Source organism: Carassius gibelio, chromosome A20, assembly GCF_023724105.1.
Source record: "Carassius gibelio isolate Cgi1373 ecotype wild population from Czech Republic chromosome A20, carGib1.2-hapl.c, whole genome shotgun sequence".
In the NCBI taxonomy this organism is placed as follows: Eukaryota; Metazoa; Chordata; class Actinopteri; order Cypriniformes; family Cyprinidae; genus Carassius; species Carassius gibelio.
Window position 1 is genome coordinate 1,898,246 of NC_068390.1, and position 23,788 is coordinate 1,922,033.

General features: G+C 39.3%; 2 long non-coding RNA genes across 5 annotated transcripts in view; both read right to left on the minus strand.

Moving 5' to 3' along the window:
• Positions 1-20,915, minus strand: part of LOC127938338 (uncharacterized) — a 39,479-nt gene extending 18,564 nt beyond the window's left edge. Inside the window, exons 1-3 of one of the 4 annotated variants that reach the window (XR_008148674.1) lie at positions 20,775-20,915; positions 9,291-14,116; positions 4,321-5,425 (exon numbers count right to left, since the gene is read on the minus strand). This is a non-coding gene — a long non-coding RNA (uncharacterized LOC127938338). Of the gene's footprint in view, positions 1-4,320; positions 5,426-7,385; positions 7,459-9,290; positions 18,240-20,774 lie in introns of those variants that run through there. The other 3 variants (XR_008148676.1, XR_008148675.1, XR_008148673.1) reach the window with 3 other exon arrangements.
• Positions 1-23,499, minus strand: part of LOC127938340 (uncharacterized) — a 51,255-nt gene extending 27,756 nt beyond the window's left edge. Inside the window, exon 1 of the long non-coding RNA XR_008148678.1 lies at positions 22,717-23,499. This is a non-coding gene — a long non-coding RNA (uncharacterized LOC127938340). The remainder of the gene's footprint in view (positions 1-22,716) is intronic.
• Between the last annotated feature and the right edge of the window lie 289 nt (positions 23,500-23,788).

The following is a 23,788-nucleotide window of genomic DNA, read 5'->3' on the forward strand; positions in this document are numbered from 1 at the left end:
TTATTTAGAATTTTCTCTGCAATATTGGCGTTGTTTTTGCCATTTTCAGGGGTTGTACTTTAACGAACTCCTCCTAGAGATTTATTCAGATCAACACCAAACCTGGTCAGTGTAATCTTAAGCCCTTTGCGATGTTAAATTGCGAAGATCTTTAGATTTCGTTAAAGGGCGTGTCCATGGTGGCCTGACAAATTTCGATGTTTCGCCATGAAAAAGGAAGTTGCTTTAACTCAGACATACAATGTCCAATCTGCCCCAAACTTCACATGTTAGATAAAACTTCTGCCCTTAACAGATCTACATGCCCACATTCAGTTATAGTCATAGCGCCACCTATTGGCAACAGGAAGTGACATGTTTTACGCTGCGACAAACTACTCCTATAATTTTTTTGAGATTAACATATATTTTGTGGTCAGTCTAATCTAAAGGCCTGTGCAATGTTAACTTTTGGAGATCTTGAGTTTTTGTTAAAGGCCGTTTCCATGGCGCCATGACAAAATTTGATGTCTTGCCACAGCAAGAGAAGTTGTTGTAACTCAAGCATAAAATGTTCAATCTTCCCCAAACTTCACATGTTCGATAAGAGTCCTGGCCTGAACACATCTGAAGGCCAATATTCCATTATAATGATAGCGCCACCTGCTGGCAACGGTAAGATTGGCACACATATGGGATATACTTTGATATATTCCACTTATATTTAGGACATTAAATGCATATTTCTCAACGTTCACCTTTTTACTAAAGCAACACGATGGCGGTGAGCCCGGGTGCGAGGGCCCGTTCATCGCTGCTTGCAGCTTTAATTATTATTATTAGGGCCCGAGCACCGATGGTGTGAGGACCCTCTTGGAATTGCTCCGTTTATTATTATTATTATTATTATTATTATTATTATTATTATTATTATTATTATTATTATTCTTCTTCTCCAAAATGAATCGCATTTTTGAGGGCCTAAACATGCTCGAAAAGTCATGAAATTTTGCACACACCTCAGAACTGGCGAAAATTTACGTCTGATATGGGTTTCAGAAGTGGGTGTGGCAAAATGGCTCAACAGCGCCACCTATACACGTTCAACGGTGTGCGCCTCGAGCTACGTTTCATGTACATGTATGAAAATCGGTATACACATGTAACTCTCCAATACCTACAAAAAAGTCTCTTGGAGCAAAATCCGAAACCCAACAGGAAGTCGGTTATTACTAATATTATGAGCAAATTTTGTGTCATTTTTGTCATTTCCATGCGTTGTATTTTAACGAACTCCTCCTAGAGATTCATTCAGATCAACACCAAATTTGGTATGCCTAATCTGAAGGCCTTTGCGATGTTAAATTGCGAAGCTTTTGAGTTTTCGTTAATGGGCGTGTCCGTGGCGGCCTGGCGAATTTCGATGATTCGCCATGAAACAGGAAGTTGCTATAACTCAGACATACAATGACCAATCTGCCCCAAACTTCACATGTTTGATGAGACTCCTGACCTGAACAGATTGACATGCCCATATTCAGTTATAGTCATAGCGCCACCTATTGGCAACAGGAAGTGACATATTTTACACTGCGATGAACTACTCCTAGAAATTTTATGACATCAATGTATTTTTTGTGGTCAGTCTAATCTAAAGCCCTGTGCGATGTTAAGTTGTGAAGATCTTGAGTTTTCGTTAAAAGGCGTGTCCATGGCGCCGTCACGAAGTTCGATGTCTCGCCATGGGAATAAAAGATGTTATAACTCAGGCATAAAATGTCCGATCTTCCCCAAACTTCACATGTGTGATAAGAGTCCTGGCCTGAACAGATCTGCAGGCCAATATTCCACCGGGTGTGGCAGAATGGCTCGATAGCGCCACCTATACACTTTCAACAGAGTGCGCCTCGAGCTATGTTTCACGTACATGTACAAAAATCGGTATACACATGTAACACACCAATACCTACAAAAAAGTCTCTTGGTACGAAATCCGAATCCCAACAGGAAGTCGGTTATTTAGAATTTTCTCTGCAATATTGGCGTTGTTTTTGCCATTTTCAGGGGTTGTACTTTAACGAACTCCTCCTAGAGATTTATTCAGATCAACACCAAACCTGGTCAGTGTAATCTTAAGCCCTTTGCGATGTTAAATTGCGAAGATCTTTAGATTTCGTTAAAGGGCGTGTCCATGGTGGCCTGACAAATTTCGATGTTTCGCCATGAAAAAGGAAGTTGCTGTAACTCAGACATACAATGTCCAATCTGCCCCAAACTTCACATGTTAGATAAAACTTCTGCCCTTAACAGATCTACATGCCCACATTCAGTTATAGTCATAGCGCCACCTATTGGCAACAGGAAGTGACATGTTTTACGCTGCGACAAACTACTCCTATAATTTTTTTGAGATTAACATATATTTTGTGGTCAGTCTAATCTAAAGGCCTGTGCAATGTTAACTTTTGGAGATCTTGAGTTTTTGTTAAAGGGGCGTTTCCATGGCGCCATGACAAAATTTGATGTCTTGCCACAGCAAGAGAAGTTGTTGTAACTCAAGCATAAAATGTTCAATCTTCCCCAAACTTCACATGTTCGATAAGAGTCCTGGCCTGAACACATCTGAAGGCCAATATTGCATTATAATGATAGCGCCACCTGCTGGCAACGGTAAGATTGGCACATATATGGGATATACTTTGATATATTCCACTTATATTTAGGACATTAAATGCATATTTCTCAACGTTCACCTTTTTACTAAAGCAACACGATGGCGGTGAGCCCGGGTGCGAGGGCCCGTTCATCGCTGCTTGCAGCTTTAATTATTATTATTCTTCTTCTTCTTTTCCCGAATGAATCGCATTTTTGAGGGCTTTCCCATGCTCAAAAAGTCATGAAACTTTGCACACGCATCAAACCTGGTCAAAATTTTCGTCTGATATAGGATTCAGAAGAGGGTGTGGCAAAATGGCTCGACAGCGCCACCTATACTAAGAAAATCAACAGCCTTCCGGCTATGTTTCACGTACATGCACGAAAATTGGCACACATATGTGACACACCAATACCTACAAAAAAGACTCTTGGAGCAAAATTCTAAACCCAACAGGAAGTCGGTTATTTTTAATATTATGAGCAAATTTTGTGTAATTTTGGTCATTTCCATTTGTTGTATTTTAACGAACTCCTCCTAGAGATTTCTTCAAATCAACACCAAATTTGTTATGCCTAATCTAAAGGCCTTAGCGATGTTAAATTGCGAAGATCTTGAGTTTTCGTCGAAGGGCGTGTCCGTGGCGGCCTGGCGAATTTCGATGATTCGCCATGAAAAATGAAGTTGCTATAACTCACACATACAATGTCCAATCTGCCCCAAACTTCAGATGTTTGATGAGACTCTGAACCTGAACATATTGACATGCGCATATTCAGTTATAGTCATAGCGCCACCTATTGGCAACAGGAAGTGACATATTTTACGCTGCGACGAACTACTCCTAGAAATTTTATGACATCAATGTCTTTTTTGTGGTCAGTCTAATCTAAAGGCCTGTGCGATGTTCAGTTGTGAAGATCTTGAGTTTTCGTTAAAAGGCTTGTTCATGGCGCCGCGACGAAGTTCGATGTCTCACCATGGGAATAAAAGATGTTATAACTCAGGCATAAAATGTCCGATCTTCCCCAAACTTCACATGTGTGATAAGAGGCCTGGCCTGAACAGATCTGCAGGCCAATATTCCACCGGGTGTGGTAGAATGGCTCTATAGCGCCACCTATACACTTTCAACGGAGTGCGCCTCGAGCTATGTTTCACGTACATGTACAAAAATTGGTACACACATGTAACACACCAATAGCTACAAAAAAGTCTCTTGGTACGAAATCCGGATCCCAACAGGAAGTCAGTTATTTTGAATTTTCCCTTCAAAATTGGTGTTGTTTTTGCCATTTTCAGGGGTTGTACTTTAACGAACTCCTCCTAGAGATTTATTCAGATCAACACCAAACTTGGTCAGTGTAATCTAAAGCCCTTTGCGATAATAAATTGCGAAGGACTTGAGGTTTCGTTAAAGGGCGGGTCCATGGCGGCCTGACAAATTTTGATGTTTCGCCATGAAAAAGGAAGTTGCTGTAACTCAGACATACAATGTCCAATCTGCCCCAAACTTCACATGTTGGATAAGACTCTTGACCTGAACAGATCTACATGCCAATATTCAGTTATAGTCATAGCGCCACCTATTGGCAACAGGAAGTTACATATGTTACACTGCGACAAACTACTCCTAGAAATTTTATGACATCATGTCTTTTTTGTGGTCAGTCTAATCTAAAGACCTGTGTGATGTTTAGTTGTGAAGATCTTGAGTTTTTGTTAAAAGGTGTGTCCATGGCGCCGTGATGAAGTTCGATGTCTCGCCATGGGAATAAAAGATGTTATAACTCAGGCATAAAATGTCCGATCTTGCCCAAACTTCACTTGTGTGATAAAGGTCCTGGCCTAAACAGATATGAAGGCCAATATTCCATCGAGTGTGGCAAAATGGCTCGATAGCGCCACCTATACACTTTCAACGGAGTGCGTATACACTTTAAATGGAGTGTGCCTCGAGCTATGTTTCACGTACATGTACAAAAATCGGTACACACATGTAACACACCAATATCTACGAAAAAGTCTCTTAGTATGAAATCCGAATCCCAACAGGAAGTCAGTTATTTAGAATTTTTTCTGCAAAATTAGTGTTGTTTTGGCCATTTTCAGGGGTTGTACTTTAACAAACTCCTCCTAGAGATTTATTCCGATCAACACCAAACTTGGTCAGTGTAATCTAAAGCCTTTTGCGATCTTAAATTGCGAAGATCTTGAGGTTTCGTTAAAGGGCGTGTCCATGGCGGCCTGACAAATTTCGATGTTTCGCCATGAAATAGGATGTTGTTATAACTCAGGCATAAAATGTCCGATCTTGCCCAAACTTCACTTGTGTGATAAACATCCTGCCCTGAACACATCTGAAGGCCAATATTCCATTATAATGATAGCGCCACCTGCTGGCAACAGGAAGATTGGCACATATATGGAATAAACCTTGATATATTCTACTTATATTTATGAGTTTAAAAGCATATTTCTCACTGATCACCTATTAACTAAAGCCACTCGCTGCCGGTGAGCCCGGGTGCGAGGGCCCGTTCATCGCTGCTTGCAGCTTTAATTAGGGCCCGAGCACCGATGGTGTGAGGACCCTCTTGGAATTGCTCCGTTTATTATTATTATTATTATTATTATTATTATTATTATTCTCTAAGATGAATCGCATTTTTGAGGGCCTAAACATGCTCGAAAAGTCATGAAACTTTGCACACACCTCAGAACTGGCGAAAATTTACGTCTGATATGGGTTTCAGAAGTGGGTGTGGCAAAATGGCTCAACAGCGCCACCTATACACGTTCAATGGTGTGCGCCTCGAGCTACGTTTCATGTACATGTATGAAAATCGGTATACACATGTAACTCTCCAATACCTACAAAAAAGTCTCTTGAAGCAAAATCCGAAACCCAACAGGAAGTCGGTTATTTCTAATATTATGAGCAAATTTTGTGTAATTTTTGTCATTTCCATGCGTTGTATTTTAACGAACTCCTCCTAGAGATTAATTCAGATCAACACCAAATTTGGTATGCCTAATCTAAAGGCCTTTGCGATGTTAAATTGCGAAGCTTTTGAGTTTTCGTTAAAAGGCCTGTGTGTGGCGGCCTGGCGAATTTTGATGATTCGCCATGAAACAGGAAGTTGCTATAACTCAGACATACAATGACCAATCTGCCCCAAACTTCACATGTTTGATGAAACTCCTGTCCTGAACAGTTTGACATGACCATATTCAGTTATAGTCATAGCGCCACCTATTGGCAACAGGAAGTGACATATTTTACGCTGCGACAAACTACTCCTAGAAATTTTTGACATCAATGTCTTTTTTGTCGTCAGTCTAATCTAAAGGCCTGTACGATGTTAAATTGAGAAGATCTTGAGTTTTCGTTAAAGGGCGTGTCCATGGCGCCATGTCAAAGTTCGATGTCTCGCCATGGGAGTAGAAGTTGTTGTAACTCAGTCATAAAATATCAGATCTTGCCCAAACTTCAAATGTTTGATAAGAGTACTGACCTGAACACATCTGGAGGCTAATATTCCATTGGGTGTGGCAAAATGGCTCGATAGCGCCACCTATACATTTTCAATGGAGTGCGCCTCGAGCTACATGTCATATACATGTAGGAAAATCGGTAAACATATGTAACACACCAATAGCTACCAAAAAGTCTCTTGGTACGAAACCCGAATCCCAACAGGAAGTCGGTTATTTTTAATTTTCCCTGCAAAATTGGTGTTGTTTTTGTCATTTTCAGGGGTTGTATTTTAACGAACTCCTCCTAGAGATTTATTCAGATCAACACCAAACTTGGTCAGTGTAATCTAAAGCCCTTTGCCATGTTAAATTGCGAAGGAATTGAGGTTTCGTTAAAGGGCGTGTCCATGGCGGCCTGACAAATTTCGATGATTCGCCATGAAAAATGATGGTGCTATAACTCACACATACAATGTCCAATCCGCCCCAAACTTCACATTTTTGATAAGACTCTTCACCTGAACAGATCTACATGCCAATATTCAGTTATAGTCATAGCGCCACCTACTGGCAACTGGAAGTGACATATTTTACACTGTGACAAACTACTCCTAGAAATTTTATGACATCAATGTCTTTTTTGTGGTCAGTCTAATCTAAAGACCTGTGTGATGTTTAGTTGTGAAGATCTTGAGTTTTTGTTAAAAGGCATGTCCATGTCGCCATGACGAAGTTCGATGTCTCGCCATGGGAATAAAAGATGTTATAACTCAGGCATAAAATGTCCGATCTTGCCCAAACTTCACATGTGTGATAAGGGTCCTGGCTTGAACACATCTGAAGGCCAATATTCCATTATAACGATAGCGCCACCTGCTGGCAACAGGAAGATTGGCACACATATGGAATAAACTTTGATATATTGCACTTATATTTATGAGTTTAAATGCATATTTCTCAACGTACACCTTTTTACTAAAGCCACACGATGGCGGTGAGCCCGGGTGCGAGGGCCCGTTCATCGCTGCTTGCAGCTTTAATTATTATTAGGGCCCGAGCACCGATGGTGTGAGGACCCTCTTGGAATTGCTCCGTTTATTATTATTATTATTATTATTATTATTATTCTTCTCTAAGATGAATCGCATTTTTGAGGGCCTAAACATGCTCGAAAAGTCATGAAACTTTGCACACACCTCAGAACTGGCGAAAATTTACGTCTGATATGGGTTTCAGAAGTGGGTGTGGTAAAATTGCTCAACAGCGCCACCTATACACGTTCAACGGTGTGCGCCTCGAGCTACGTTTCATGTACATGTATGAAAATCGGTATACACATGTAACTCTCCAATACCTACAAAAAAGTCTCTTGGAGCAAAATCCGAAACCCAACAGGAAGTCGGTTATTTCTAATATTATGAGCAAATTTTGTGTCATTTTTGTCATTTCCATGCGTTGTATTTTAACGAACTCCTCCTAGAGATTAATTCAGATCAACACCAAATTTGGTATGCCTAATCTAAAGGCCATTGCGATGTTAAATTGCGAAGCTTTTGAGTTTTCGTTGAAGGGCCTGTGTGTGGCGGCCTGGCGAATTTCGATGATTCGCCATGAAACAGGAAGTTGCTATAACTCAGACATACAATGACCAATCTGCCCCAAACTTCACATGTTTGCTGAGTCTCCTGTCCTGAACAGTTTGACACGACCATATTCAGTTATAGTCATAGCGCCACCTATTGGCAACAGGAAGTGACATATTTTACGCTGCGACAAACTACTCCTAGAAATTTTTGACATCAATGTCTTTTTTGTCGTCAGTCTAATCTAAAGGCCTGTACGATGTTAAATTGAGAAGATCTTGAGTTTTCGTTAAAGGGCGTGTCCATGGCGCCATGTCAAAATTCGATGTCTCGCCATGGGAGTAGTTGTTGTTGTAACTCAGTCATAAAATATCAGATCTTGCCCAAACTTCAAATGTTTGATAAGAGTACTGACCTGAACACATCTGGAGGCTAATATTCCATTGGGTGTGGCAAAATGGCTCGATAGCGCCACCTATACATTTTCAATGGAGTGCGCCTCGAGCTACATGTCATATACATGTACGAAAATCGGTAAACATATGTAACACACCAATAGCTACAAAAAAGTCTCTTGGTACGAAATCCGAATCCCAACAGGAAGTCGGTTATTTTTAATTTTCCCTGCAAAATTGGTGTTGTTTTTGTCATTTTCAGGGGTTGTATTTTAACGAACTCCTCCTAGAGATTTATTCAGATCAACACCAAACTTGGTCAGTGTAATCTAAAGCCCTTTGCCATGTTGAATTGCGAAGGAATTGAGGTTTCGTTAAAGGGCGTGTCCATGGCGGCCTGACAAATTTCGATGATTCGCCATGAAAAATGATGGTGCTATAACTCACACATACAATGTCCAATCCGCCCCAAACTTCACATTTTTGATAAGACTCTTCACCTGAACAGATCTACATGCCAATATTCAGTTATAGTCATAGCACCACCTATTGGCAACTGGAAGTGACATATTTTACACTGTGACAAACTACTCCTAGAAATTTTATGACATCAATGTCTTTTTTGTGGTCAGTCTAATCTAAAGACCTGTGTGATGTTTAGTTGTGAAGATCTTGAGTTTTTGTTAAAAGGCATGTCCATGTCGCCATGACGAAGTTCGATGTCTCGCCATGGGAATAAAAGATGTTATAACTCAGGCATAAAATGTCCGATCTTGCCCAAACTTCACATGTGTGATAAGAGTCCTGGCTTGAACACATCTGAAGGCCAATATTCCATTATAACGATAGCGCCACCTGCTGGCAACAGGAAGATTGGCACACATATGGAATAAACTTTGATATATTGCACTTATATTTATGAGTTTAAATGCATATTTCTCAACGTTCACCTTTTTACTAAAGCCACACGATGGCAGTGAGCCCGGGTGCGAGGGCCCGTTCATCGCTGCTTGCAGCTTTAATTATTATTATTATTATTATTATTATTATTCTTCTTCTCCAAAATGAATCGCATTTTTGAGGGCCTAAACATGCTCGAAAAGTCATGAAACTTTGCACACACCTCAGAACTGGCTAAAATTTACGTCTGATATGGGTTTCAGAAGTGGGTGTGGCAAAATGGCTCAACAGTGCCACCTATACACGTTCAACGGTGTGCGCCTCGAGCTACGTTTCATGTACATGTATGAAAATCGGTATACACATGTACCTCTCCAATACCTACAAAAAAGTCTCTTGGAGCAAAATCCGAAACCCAACAGGAAGTCGGTTATTACTAATATTATGAGCAAATTTTGTGTCATTTTTGTCATTTCCATGCCTTGTATTTTAACGAACTCCTCCTAGAGATTCATTCAGATCAACACCAAATTTGGTATGCCTAATCTGAAGGCCTTTGCGATGTTAAATTGCGAAGCTTTTGAGTTTTCGTTAATGGGCGTGTCCGTGGCGGCCTGTCGAATTTCGATGATTCGCCATGAAACAGGAAGTTGCTATAACTCAGACATACAATGACCAATCTGCCCCAAACTTCACATATTTGATGAGACTCCTGACCTGAACAGATTGACATGCCCATATTCAGTTATAGTCATAGCGCCACCTATTGGCAACAGGAAGTTACATATTTTACACTGCAATGAACTACTCCTAGAAATTTTATGACATCAATGTATTTTTTGTGGTCAGTCTAATCTAAAGGCCTCTGCGATGTTAAGTTGTGAAGATCTTGAGTTTTCGTTAAAAGGCATGTCCATGGCGCCGTCACGAAGTTCGATGTCTCGCCATGGGAATAAAATATGTTATAACTCAGGCATAAAATGTCCGATCTTCCCCAAACTGCACATTTGTGATAAGAGTCCTGGCCTGAACACATCTGTTGGCCAAATTTCCATCAGGTGTGGCAAAATGGCTCGATAGCGCCACCTATACACTTTCAAAAGAGTGCGCCTCGAGCTATGTTTCACGTACATGTACAAAAATCGGTATACACATGTAACACACCAATACCTACAAAAAAGTCTCTTGGTACGAAATCCGAATCCCAACAGGAAGTTGGTTATTTAGAATTTTCTCCGCAAAATTGGAGTTGTTTTTGCCATTTTCAGGGGTTGTACTTTAACGAACTCCTCCTAGAGATTTATTCAGATCAACACCAAACCTGGTCAGTGTAATCTTAAGCCCTTTGCGATGGTAAATTGCGAAGATCTTTAGATTTCGTTAAAGGGCGTGTCCATGGCGGCCTGACAAATTTCGATGTTTCGCCATGAAAAAGGAAGTTGCTGTAACTCAGACATACAATGTCCAATCTGCCCCAAACTTCACATGTTAGATAAAACTTCTGCCCTTAACAGATCTACATGCCCACATTCAGTTATAGTCATAGCGCCACCTATTGGCAACAGGAAGTGACATGTTTTACGCTGCGACAAACTACTCCTATAATTTTTAGATATGTTTTAGATTAACATATATTTTGTGGTCAGTCTAATCTAAAGGCCTGTGCAATGTTAACTTTTGGAGATCTTGAGTTTTTGTTAAAGGGCGTTTCCATGGCGCCATGACAAAATTTGATGTCTTGCCACAGCAAGAGAAATTGTTGTAACTCAAGCATAAAATGTTCAATCTTCCCCAAACTTCACATGTTTGATAAGAGTCCTGGCCTGAACACATCTGAAGGCCAATATTCCATTATAATGATAGCGCCACCTGTTGGCAACAGGGAGATTGGCACATAATAAATGACTTTGATATATTCCACTTATATTTACGATTTGAAATGCATATTTCTCAATGTTCACCTTTTTACTAGAGCCACACGATGGCGGTGAGCCCGGGTGCGAGGGCCCGTTCATCGCTGCTTGCAGCTTTAATTAGGGCCCGAGCACCGAGGTGCGAGGACCCTCTTGTATCTGCTTTGTTTATTATTATTATTATTATTATTATTCTTCTTCTTCTTCTTCTTCTCCCGAATGAATCGCATTTTTGAGGGCTTTAACATGCTCAAAAAGTCATGAAACTTTGCACACGCGTCAAACCTGGTGAAAATTTTCGTCTGATATAGGATTCAGAAGAGGGTGTGGCAAAATGGCTCGACAGCGCCACCTATACCAAGAAAATCAACAGCCTTCCAGCTATGTTTCACGTACATGCACGAAAATTGGCATACATATGTAACACACCAATACCTACAAAAAAGACTCTTGGAGAGAAATTCTAAACCCAACAGGAAGTCGGTTATTTTTAATATTATGAGCAAATTTTGTGTAATTTTGGTCATTTCCATGTGTTGTATTTTAACGAACTCCTCCTAGAGATTTCTTCAAATCAACACAAAATGTGGTATGCCTAATCTAAAGGCCTTTGCGATGTTAAATTGCGAAGATCTTGAGTTTTCGTTGAAGGGCGTGTCCGTGGCGGCCTGGCGAATTTCGATGATTCGCCATGAAAAATGAAGTTGCTATAACTGACACATACAATGTCCAATCTGCCCCAAACTTCACATGTTTGATGAGATTCCGAACCTGAACAGATTGACATGCCCATATTCAGTTATAATCATAGCGCCACCTATTGGCAACAGGAAGTGACATAATTTACGCTGCGACGAACTACTCCTAGAAATTTTATGACATCAATGTCTTTTTTCTGGTCAGTCTAATCTAAAGGCCTGTGCGATGTTCAGTTGTGAAGATCTTGAGTTTTCGTTAAAAGGCTTGTTCATGGCGCCGCGATGAAGTTCGATGTCTCGCCATGGGAATAAAAGATGTTATAACTCAGGCATAAAATGTCCGATCTTCCCCAAACTTCACATGTGTGATAAGAGGCCTGGCCTGAACAGATCTGAAGGCCAATATTCCACCGGGTGTGGCAGAATGGCTCGATAGCGCCACCTATACACTTTCAACAGAGTGCGCCTCGAGCTATGTTTCACGTACATGTACAAAAAATTGGTACACACATGTAACACACCAATACCTACAAAAAAGTCTCTTGGTACGAAATCCGAATCCCAACAGGAAGTCGGTTATTTAGAATTTTCTCTGCAAAATTGGTGTTGTTTTTGCCATTTTCAGGGGTTGTACTTTAACAAACTCCTCCTACAGATTTATTCAGATCAACACCAAACCTGTTCAGTGTAATCTTAAGCCCTTTGCGATGTTAAATTGTGGAGGTCTTTAGATTTCGTTAAAGGGCGGGTCCCTGGCGGCCTGACAAATTTCGATGTTTCGCCATGAAAAAGGAAGTTGCTGTAACTCAGACATACAATGTCCAATCTGCCCCAAACTTCACATGTTAGATAAAACTTCTGCCCTTAACAGATCTACATGCCCACATTCAGTTATAGTCATAGCGCCACCTATTGGCAACAGGAAGTGACATGTTTTACGCTGCGACAAACTACTCCTATAATTTTTTTTAGATTAACATATATTTTGTGGTCAGTCTAATCTAAAGGCCTGTGCAATGTTAACTTGTGGAGATCTTGAGTTTTTGTTGAAGGGCGTTTCCATGGCGCCATGACAAAATTTGATGTCTTGCCACAGCAAGAGAAGTTGTTGTAACTCAAGCATAAAATGTTCAATCTTCCCCAAACTTCACATGTTTGATAAGAGTCCTGGCCTGAACACATCTGAAGGCCAATATTCCATTATAATGATAGCGCCACCTGCTGGCAACGGTAAGATTGGCACATATATGGGATATACTTTGATATATTCCACTCATATTTAGGACATTAAATGCATATTTCTCAACGTTCACCTTTTTACTAAAGCCACACGATGGCGGTGAGCCCGGGTGCGAGGGCCCGTTCATCGCTGCTTGCAGCTTTAATTAGGGCCCGAGCACCGATGGTGTGAGGACCCTCTTGGAATTGCTCCGTTTATTATTATTATTATTATTATTATTATTATTATTATTATTATTATTATTATTATTATTATTATTCTCCAAAATGAATCGCATTTTTGAGGGCCTAAACATGCTCGAAAAGTCATGAAACTTTGCACACACCTCAGAACTGGTGAAAATTTACGTCTGATATGGGTTTCAGAAGTGGGTGTGGCAAAATGGCTCAACAGCGCCACTTATACACGTTCAACGGTGTGCGCCTCGAGCTACGTTTCATGTACATGTATGAAAATCAGTATACACATGTAACTCTCCAATACCTACAAAAAAGTCTCTTGGAGCAAAATCCGAAACCCAACAGGAAGTCAGTTAAAACTAATAATATGAGCAAATTTTGTGTCATTTTTGTCATTTCCATGCGTTGTATTTTAACGAACTCCTCCTAGAGATTCATTCAGATCAACACCAAATTTGGTATGCCTAATCTGAAGGCCTTTGCGATGTTAAATTGCAAAGCTTTTGAGTTTTCGTTAATGGGCGTGTCCGTGGCGGCCTGGCGAATTTCGATGATTCGCCATGAAACAGGAAGTTGCTATAACTCAGACATACAATGACCAATCTGCCCCAAACTTCACATGTTTGATGAGACTCCTGACCTGAACAGATTGACATGCCCATATTCAGTTATAGTCATAGCGCCACCTATTGGCAACAGGAAGTGACATATTTTACACTGCGATGAACTACTCCTAGAAATTTTATGACCTCAATGTATTTTATGTGGTCAGTCTAATCTAAAGGCCTGTGCGATGTTAAGTTGTGAAGATCTTGAGTTTTCGTTAAAAGGCGTGTCCATGGCGCCATCACGAAGTTCGATGTCTCGCCATGGGAATAAAAGATGTTATAACTCAGGCATAAAATGTCCGATCTTCCCCAAACTGCACATGTGTGATAAGAGTCCTGGCCTGAACACATCTGAAGGCCAAAATTCCATCAGGTGTGGCAAAATGGCTCGATAGCGCCACCTATACACTTTCAACAGAGTGCGCCTCGAGCTATGTTTCACGTACATGTACAAAAATCGGTATACACATGTAACACACCAATACCTACAAAAAAGTCTCTTGGTACGAAATCCGAATCCCAACAGGAAGTCGGTTATTTAGAATTTTCTCTGCAAAATTGGCTTTGTTTTTGCCATTTTCAGGGGTTGTACTTTAACGAACTCCTCCTAGAGATTTATTCAGATCAACACCAAACCTGGTCAGTGTAATCTTAAGCTCTTTGCGATGTTAAATTGCGAAGATCTTTAGATTTCGTTAAAGGGCGTGTCCATGGCGGCCTGACAAATTTTGATGTTTCGCCATGAAAAAGGAAGTTGCTGTAACTCAGACATACAATGTCCAATCTGCCCCAAACTTCACATGTTAGATAAAACTTCTGCCTTTAACAGATCTACTTGCCCACATTCAGTTATAGTCATAGCGCCACCTATTGGCAACAGGAAGTGACATGTTTTACACTGCGACAAAATACTCCTATAATTTTTTTGAGATTAACATATATTTTGTGGTCAATCTAATCTAAAGGCCTGTGCAATGTTAACTTTTGGAGATCTTGAGTTTTTGTTAAAGGGCGTTTCCATGGCGCCATGACAAAATTTGATGTCTTGCCACAGCAAGAGAAGTTGTTGTAACTCAAGCATAAAATGTTCAATCTTCCCCAAACTTCACATGTTTGATAAGTGTCCTGGCCTGAACACATCTGAAGGCCAATATTCCATTATAATGATAGCGCCACCTGCTGGCAACGGTAAGATTGGCACATATATGGGATATACTTTGATATATTCCACTTATATTTAGCACATTAAATGCATATTTCTCACTGTTCACCTTTTTACTAAAGCCACTCGTTGGCGGTGAGCCCGGGTGCGAGGGCCCGTTCATCGCTGCTTGCAGCTTTAATTAGGGCTCAAGCCTGGAGGGCGAGAGCCCTATTGTTTTCCTTAGGATTATTTTTTATTATTATTATTATTTTTTCCAACGTTACGGGGGCTTTTGGGGTCCTTAACATGCTCGAAAACTCTTGAAATTTGGCACACACCTTGGAACCTGCGGCCATTAGGGCTGGGCAGAGACAGATATACGGGCGTGGCACAGGGGCTCTACAGCGTCCCCTGGAATACTGAGGGCCATATATCATACATACTTGCACGTAGACACACGAAACTCGGTACACATGTAGATCTCATCAAACCAAACAACTTTCGTACTGCATGTCATAGGCTCCGCCCAACAGGAAGTTGGTTATTTAGGGTTTAGTATTCATATTTTTCGTCAAAGTTGTGGGGGCTTTTGGGGTCCTTAACATACTCAAAAACTCTTGAAAATTTGCGCACACTTTGGAATCTGTGGCCTTTAGGAGCCTGCAGAGGCTGGGACCCGGGCGTGGCACAAGGGCTCTACGGCGCCCCCTGGATCACAGTCAGAAATGTTGATGTATAGCTCACACATACTCACACATATGCATATGAAACTCAGTACACATATAGATCTCATCGTGCCGAACAACTTTCGTATTGCATGTCATAGGCTCCGCCCAACAGGAAGTCAGCTATTTAGAGTTATGTAAAAAGCGCATGCTCTGGAATTTGAAATACTTGTCATAGGTTTTTTTGCAGATTGCCACCAAATTCGGTCAACATGATCTCAAGACATTGGGGATGAAAAATTGCGAGGGGATTTTTGATATCTCTAACGGTTTGCTCGTGGCGAGGTGTTGAAATTATGGCGAGAAATGAGAAACAGGAAGTGTCTAATACCATCCACATACATTTCCTGATTTTAATCAAACTTCATCAGATTATTTTTTGTATGATGTCGATCGCATATATGTGACTATTAGGAGTCAAAGTTATAGCGCCACCAACTGGCAGCAGGAAGTGTGTCATTTTCAAAATGCTTTGAATTCAGCATCTTATTATTACTCAATTTGCTTCAAACTTCATCAGAATAATGTTAAAACACAGCCTATATAAATCTGCTGGGGGGATATTGATATCTAAAAATATTGTTGCCGTGGCAACATGTTAAACTGGAATACTTCTCAGGTGATTTTGAGGCATATAACATGCTTAGAATTTCATCAAACTCAGAACACATATCAGTATTTATGATAACTAGACACTGGCAAAAGTTCATAAGAGGGCGTGGAAGAGGCACTCTATAGCGCCACCTTTTGTCAAAAGTGGGGGGGTTAGTTTTAGCTACAGACACCAAACTCGGTACAAAAATTGTTCTCATCAAGACGGACAACTTTCTAATTCACAGTCATCAGCTACGATCAACAGGAAGTCAGCTATTTTGATTTGAATGTGGATTTTTTTTTTACATTTAGCTGTGAATTAATGCATACTGCTCAGAGGAGAGTAACACTATACACACCAAATTTTGTCTACATGATGCCAAAACATTTTAAACAACTTAAATTGCCAATAGATTTTGGATAGCTTGAACGGTTTTGTCTCTGTGATTTTTTTTAAATGACATTAAAAATGGAATTATTAATTTTCCTGCATTTTTTAATTCCAAACACTTCAAAACCTTTTTTCATACAGACAAAAAGTCATTCTGAGTAAATATGGATAGTTTCACGACTTTACAACACTGTATGGGTAACAGAAAATTAAAAAACTGTCAGACATCTCATCTCACTTCTGTCCCTCTGTTTGAGTGTATGTGATTAGACTTCCATTGTCTGAGAGAAATTGCGCCCCTACAGGTGTAATTACCGGAGTTTTAGTTTCTCTTTTAAATCGGTTAAAATACAAATAAATACTTAGATTTAATTCACACTGACAAGCTAAACCAACATATATGATTATTACCGGGTCAGGGCTCATTAATAATTGATGTGTGGTCAGTGATACGTGAGAAACAGGAGAGATTAATCACCGCTCTGAGCAGGAGCGTGTGGAATGACGAGCTCAGAAAAAACGAGTTTATTCTTGTTTCATAGCTATTAAGAATAAAGTATTGCAGCGATATCACACAATTCACAAATTAGAACACACCAAGAGCTAAATTAAGATGTTTTTGAACTGTTTGTGTGAAAATTAAATATTTGTGGCTGCCTATCTGAAATCACCGCTCCGATCAGCGCGCACAGTGCCACAAGTTCAAAACTAACAAATTTATTCTTGTTTAAGAGCTTTTTAAAATAAAATATTGCCATAAATGCACACAATACACACATTATAACACAACAAGAGCTAAATACAGGTGTTTGTGACCCGTTTAAGTGTGCAAGACTATTTGAAAGCGCGACGGGCACAATAACATATATCTCTCGAGCTGCAGGATTCTGCCTTTCGTCGTACGAACGAACACATCACGGACAAGATTATTTCAAAATACATAATAGCTTGGCGAATATAAACGAAAACAGCCACGTGAACATAAACTGTTGAGAAATAAATCTGAAGTGGATCTACTGGATTTGAATATTAAGTGACCGCATATACCAGCTGCTTCTGTCTTCAATTTTAATCTATATATATAAAAAAGGAGACTCATTTGTCTTGGCTGCTTTTTTAATGTAGCGTATTTATTTATTTACTTTTTTATACATTTTGTATAATTTCATAGTTTATGTATTACAATTATAAAAACAAAAATAAATTTAGCCACTCACATAGAAATATCTTAGGCCTTATCCTTTTCTGACAGTTTTAGGGATTTTAAAAAATCCTAAAAAACCTTATTTGTGCTGCAAATAATAATTTCAAACTCATTTGATACTGACCTATGACATCCTCTGACATGCTATTTATTTGAATTTACATAATGTCATGGATGTAACAGTAAATCTGTTCAGCTCACAGATGAAGACTAAGCTGTAATGCAAGCAGAACACTTATAAATCATTTAAGGATTTGATAACACTGTAAAATAATGTCTTATTTGCTAACATTAGTAAATGCATTGGTAACACTTTATAATAACTGCACTCATTAGTAAATAGTCAGTTCGTGCTTTATAAAGTCTTGTCCCAACATTAATAGTCATTAGTAAGCAGCTTATAAATACAGCTATAAATAACTTTTTCTTGGTTTATAAGGACATATTTTAAAAAGGAGAGTAAAAGGTCAGTTATCTTCCTAAGAAAAATAAAAATAAACAAACACAACACAGATTGATACAGAAATATTTATTTCAATATGCAATAAAAGGAAACTGTACACTTGAATTATATATATATATATATATATATATATATATATATATATATATATATATATATATATATATATATATATATGTGTGTGTTGGTATGTGGGAAGCACAGTTTTTGAGTGCACTGTAGACTTGCTCTCCAGGTGGATTCTGGTTGTATGCAGTCCATAAGGTATGGCTTTGTGTGTACATGTGTACAAGGAGAGGACACAAGACGTTTGAGATCATTTTTAATGGAGTTCAAGTAATAAAGAAAGACATTTGTTATGCATCTACATCCGTCTGCATGGACTCTGTACGTGTTTTAAACTTGCTAACCCCTATTATCAACGGCATTGGAAAGCCAATACACACACACAGACACATGTATATATATATATATACTTGATAAAAAAAAAAATATATATATATATATATATATATATATATATATATATATATATATATATATATATATATATACATATATATATATACTTGATAAAATATATATATATATATATATATATATATATATATATATATTTTTTTTTTTTTTTTTTTTTATCAAGTGTACAGCTGTACAGTTTCTTTTTATCCATCTTGAAAAAATATTTCTGTGTTCTGTATCCCTCTGTGTTGTGTTTGACTTTTTAGTTTGGTAGATGAATGTTCCTTTAAATCTCATTTGTGAATGATTTAAATGTATAAATAGTCTTTGCTTTAGATGAGCTAACAAAGGACTTTCACCATTAGGACTCCCTATGCATAGGGCCCGGGATCTTGTGCAGCGCCCCTGCTGACAACTAGAATAATGTTATAATACTTAAAGTATGAAAATACAATGATTGAACTTTATAGCTTAAGAACAAAACATTTATAGCTGTATTTATGAACTGTTTAATAATGCCTATTAAAGGAGTGCTATTATTATTTTTCAAATTTAGTTATACTGTAATGTTGTTGTTTCAGCATAAAAAAAAAGTTCTGCAAAGTTACTAAGCTGAAAGTCCAATTCAAAAGGAGATATTTTATTTAACAAAAAACACTTTTTAAAAACTATAATGAACAAATTGTTTGGACTACAACAAATATTGTCCGGGATTTGTGATTTCACAAATATGGACGAATGGGATGAGAATTGGTTGAGCTGCACTATAGAAAGCAACGAGTGTGATACATATGTAGTTGACCATGAAGCCTGGAAGAGAAAAACAAAACTCCTTATATTCAGGTGTGAAGAATTATTAGGCATTTTTTCCTTTACTGATAAAATAAGCCCAAAAAAAGGTTTAACTCAGATTGAAAAATGTGTTTCTAAAGTTATATATATTGTTCTGTGAATGTGATTTCAAAGTCTAGATGATTCGGATTAACCTTTTAACTGCCGTATCCCTTAAAACCTGACTGCCAGAGTGCTATTGTGAATGCATGTGCCCGCTTGGCACAGTTTACCTGATGCCACAGGGGTGGTGTTGCACTGATGGCTTGAGCCCGCCATCGCTGCTTGCAGCTATATTTATTATTATTATTCTTCTTCTCCAAAATGAATCGCATTTTTGAGGGCCTAAACATGCTCGAAAAGTCATGAAACTTTGCACACACCTCCGAACTGGTGAAAATTTACGTCTGATATGGGTTTCAGAAGTGGGTGTGGCAAAATGGCTCAACAGCGCCACCTATACACGTTCAACGGTGTGCGCATCGAGCTAGGTTTCATGTACATGTATGAAAATCGGTATACACATGTAACTCTCCAATACCTACAAAAAAGTCTCTTGGAGCAAAATCCGAAACCCAACAGGAAGTCGGTTATTTCTAATATTATGAGCAAATTTTGTGTCATTTTTGTCATTTCCATGCCTTGTATTTTAACGAACTCCTCCTAGAGATTCATTCAGATCAACACCAAATTTGGTATGCCTAATCTAAAGGCCTTTGCGATGTTAAATTGCGAAGCTTTTGAGTTTTCGTTGAAGGGCCTGTGTGTGGCGGCCTGGCGAATTTTGATGATTCGCCATGAAACAGGAAGTTGCTATAACTCAGACATACAATGACCAATCTGCCCCAAACTTCAAATGTTTGATGAGACTCCTGTCCTGAACAGTTTGACACGACCATATTCAGTTATAGTCATAGCGCCACCTATTGGCAACAGGAAGTGACATATTTTACGCTGCGACAAACTACTCCTAGAAATTTTTGACATCAATGTCTTTTTTGTGGTCAGTCTAATCTAAAGGCCTGTGTGATGTTAAATTGTGAAGATCTTGAGTTTTCGTTAAAGGGCGTGTCCATGACGGCATGACAAAGTTCGATGTCTTGCCATGGGAATAAAATATGTTATAACTCAGACATAAAATGTCCGATCTTCCCCAAACTTCACATGTGTGATAAGAGTCCTGGCCTGAACACATATGAAGGCCATTATTCTAACGGGTGTGGCAAAATGGCTCAATAGCGCCACCTATACACATTCAACGGAGTGTGCCTCGAGCTATGTTCCACGTACATGTACAAAAATCGGTACATATATGTAACAGTCCAATACCTACAAAAAAAGTCTCTTGGTACGAAATCCGAATCCCAACAGGAAGTCGGTTATTTAGAATTTTCTCTGCAAAATTGGCGCTCTTTTTGCCATTTTCAGGGGTTGTACTTTAACGAACTCCTCCTAGAGATTTATTCAGATCAACAGCAAACTTGGTCAGTTAAATCTAAAGGCCTTTATGATGTTAAATTGCGAAGAACTTGAGGTTTCGTTAAAGGGCGTGTCCATGGCGGCCTTACAAATTTCGATGTTTTGCCATGAAAAAGGAAGTTGCTGTAACTCAGTCATACAATGTCCAATCTGCCCCAAACTTCAAATGTTAGATAAGACTTCTGCCCTTAACAGATCTACATGCCCATATTCAGTTATAGTCATAGCGCCACCTGCTGGCAACAGGAAGTGACATGTTTTACACTGTAACTCAGACATACAATGTCCAATCTGCCCCAAACTTCACATGTTAGATAAGACTTCTGCCCTTAACAGATCTACATGCCCATATTCAGTTATAGTCATAGCGCCACCTGCTGGCAACAGTAAGTGACATGTTTTACGCGGCGACAAACTACTCCTAGAAATAGTATTACATTAATGTTTTTTTTGTGGTCAGTCTAATCTAAAGGCCTGTGAAATGCTAAATTATGGAGATCTTGTTTTTTTTTTTTTTAAAGGGCGTGTCCATGGCGTCATGACAAAATTTGCTGTCTCGCCACAGTAAAGGAAGTTGTTGTAACTCAGGCATAAAATGTTCGATCTTCCCCAAACTTTACATGTTTGATAAGAGTCCTGCCCTGAACACAACTGAAGGCCAATATTCCATTATAATGATAGCGCCACCTGCTGGCAACAGGAAGATTGGCACATATATGGAATAACTTTGATATATTCCACTCATATTTATGAGTTTAAATGCATGTTTCTCACCGCTCACCTATTTACTAAAGCCAATCGCTGCCGGTGAGCCTGGGTGCGAGGGCCCGTTCATCGCTGCTTGCAGCTTTAATTCTTCTTCTTCTCCCGAATGAATCGCATTTTTGAGGGCTTTAACATCCTCAAAATGTCATGAAACTTTGCACACGCGTCAAACCTGGTGAAAATTTTCGTCTGATATAGGATTCAGAAGAGGGTGTGGCAAAATGGCTCGACAGCGCCACCTATACCAAGAAAATCAACAGCCTTCCAGCTATGTTTCACGTACATGCACGAACATTGGCACACATATGTAACACACCAATACCTACAAAAAAGACTCTTGGAGCGAAATTCTAAACCCAACAGGAAGTCGGTTATTTTTTATATTATGAGCATATTTTGTGTAATTTTGGTCATTTCCATGTGTTGTATTTTAACGAACTCCTCCTAGAGAGTTCTTCAAATCAACACCAAATTTGGTATGCCTAATCTAAAGGCCTTTGCGATGTTAAATTGCGAAGATCTTGAGTTTTCGTTGAAGGGCGTGTCCGTGGCGGCCTGGCGAATTTCGATGATTCGCCATGAAAACTGAAGTTGCTATAACTCACACATACAATGTCCAATCTGCCCCAAACTTCACATGTTTGATGACACTCCGAACCTGAACAGATTGACATGCCCATATTCAGTTATAGTCATAGCGCCACCTATTGGCAACAGGAAGTGACATATTTTACGCTGTGACGAACTACTCCTAGAAATTGTATGACATCAATGTCTTTTTTGTGGTCAGTCTAATCTAAAGGCCTGTGCGATGTTCAGTTGTGAAGATCTTGAGTTTTCGTTAAAAGGCTTGTTCATGGCGCCGCGACGAAGTTCGATGTCTCGCCATGTGAATAAAAGATGTTATAACTCAGGCATAAAATGTCCGATCTTCCCCAAACTTCACATGTGTGATAAGAGTCCTGACCTGAACAGATCTGCAGGCCAATATTCCACCGGGTGTGGCAGAATGGCTCTATAGCGCCACCTATACACTTTCAACGGAGTGCGCCTCGAGCTATGTTTCACGTACATGTACAAAAATTGGTACACACATGTAACACTCCAATACCTACAAAAAAGTCTCTTGGTACGAAATCCGGATCCCAACAGGAAGTCGGTTATTTAGAATTTTCCCTTCAAAATTGGTGTTGTTTTTGCCATTTTCAGGGGTTGTACTTTAACGAACTCCTCCTAGAGATTTATTCAGATCAACACCAAACTTGGTCAGTGTAATCTAAAGCCCTTTGCGATAATAAATTGCGAAGGACGTGAGGTTTTGTTAAAGGGCGGTTCCATGGCGGCCTGACAAATTTCGATGTTTCGCCATGAAAAAGGAAGTTGCTGTAACTCAGACATACAATGTCCAATCTGCCCCAAACTTCACATGTTGGATAAGACTCTTGACCTGAACAGATCTTCATGCCAATATTCAGTTATAGTCATAGCGCCACCTATTGGCAACAGGAAGTTACATATTTTACACTGCGACAAACTACTCCTAGAGATTTTATGATATCAATGTCTTTTTTGTGGTCAGTCTAATCTAAAGACCTGTGTAATGTTTAGTTGTGAAGATCTTGAGTTTTTGTTAAAAGGTGTGTCCATGGCGCCGTGATGAAGTTCGATCTCTCGCCATGGGAATAAAAGATGTTATAACTCAGGCATAAAATGTCCGATCTTGCCCAAACTTCACTTGTGTGATAAGGGTCCTGGCCTGAACAGATCTGAAGGCCAATATTCCATCGAGTGTGGCAAAATGGCTCGATAGCGCCACCTATACACTTTCAACGGAGTGCGTATACACTTTAAACGGAGTGCGCCTCGAGCTATGTTTCACGTACATGTACAAAAATCGGTACACACATGTAACACACCAATATCTACGAAAAAGTCTCTTGGTACGAAATCCGAATCCCAACAGGAAGTCAGTTATTTAGAATTTTCTCTGCAAAATTAGTGTTGTTTTGGCCATTTTCAGGGGTTGTACTTTGACCAAGTTTGGTGTTGATCTGAATAAATCTCTAGGAGGAGTTTGTTAGTGTAATCTAAAGCCTTTT